At 40.9% G+C, this 798-nt stretch overlaps 1 long non-coding RNA gene across 1 annotated transcript in view; it reads left to right on the top strand.

Annotated features, from left to right (window-relative positions):
* The first annotated feature begins 520 nt into the window (after nucleotides 1-520).
* LOC113215542 (uncharacterized) overlaps nucleotides 521-798 on the top strand; it is a 20,199-nt gene continuing 19,921 nt past the window's right edge. Inside the window, exon 1 of the long non-coding RNA XR_008011470.1 lies at nucleotides 521-686. This is a non-coding gene — a long non-coding RNA (uncharacterized LOC113215542). The remainder of the gene's footprint in view (nucleotides 687-798) is intronic.

Genomic DNA, 798 nt, shown 5'->3' with positions numbered 1-798 from the left:
ATGAGTTTGTCATACCTATTGTCTTCCACCACCTAGGACGGGTGAGAACGACACCGGGTCGGAGCACGACTGCTCGCAGGTAGTCGCCTTAGCCGCGTGGGCTAGGGCGTCAAATCCCGACCCAGAGGTTCAGGGTTCAAATCCCAGTAAGGTAAAGTACTACATTGAAGTTAATCGTCTGTCATGAGAGTGAAACGTCTAGAATAAGACGTCCAAGAGAATAAAATATCTTTTACTAATGCGTGTCGAGCATACAACAAAATGTTTTAATCTGTATCGATGGATAGGCCTACAAATTTTTGTATCCACGTTACAAATTTATTTTTGTATCCAAAAGAATACAATATTTTGTATCATGGATGCTGAAAAAACTGCATATCCAAATTACAAATTTTTGTATTAATTTTTTTTAGAGTGTGGGATAGGACCTACGGGGGGATTTAAAAATTGGGACTCCGGAGGACCTTCGTTTTCTATTAGGGAGACCTAATGGTTTGATTTTATTGTTATGTCAGCTGCTCGGAGTGGCTCACAAGTGCCGTGATGCTGTGTCAGCAAACACATGCGAATATTTCACTAAATATGCTCATAGTGGAGACGCCTGTGGCTTTATAAACTCACCCCTTATGCCATGGTCAAGCTTTGTGAGCACGTTTCAACCTTCGTTTAAGTGTCCAATACAAGCAGTAAGTTTCAATCTAAATACACTATCGTTTATAGACCGCCCTTCTGCTTTGAAAGTTAAAAAAAATGGGACTGATGCAATCCATCTCGTTTGTTTGTCGGTCTCTCAAAGTT

The sequence above is a fragment of the Frankliniella occidentalis genome, unplaced genomic scaffold (genome assembly GCF_000697945.3).
Source record: "Frankliniella occidentalis isolate FOCC.00 unplaced genomic scaffold, Focc_3.1 Scaffold119, whole genome shotgun sequence".
Lineage (NCBI taxonomy): Eukaryota > Metazoa > Arthropoda > Insecta > Thysanoptera > Thripidae > Frankliniella > Frankliniella occidentalis.
The sequence above is the reverse complement of the archived record's forward strand: the minus strand, read 5'-3'. Positions and strand labels throughout refer to the sequence as shown.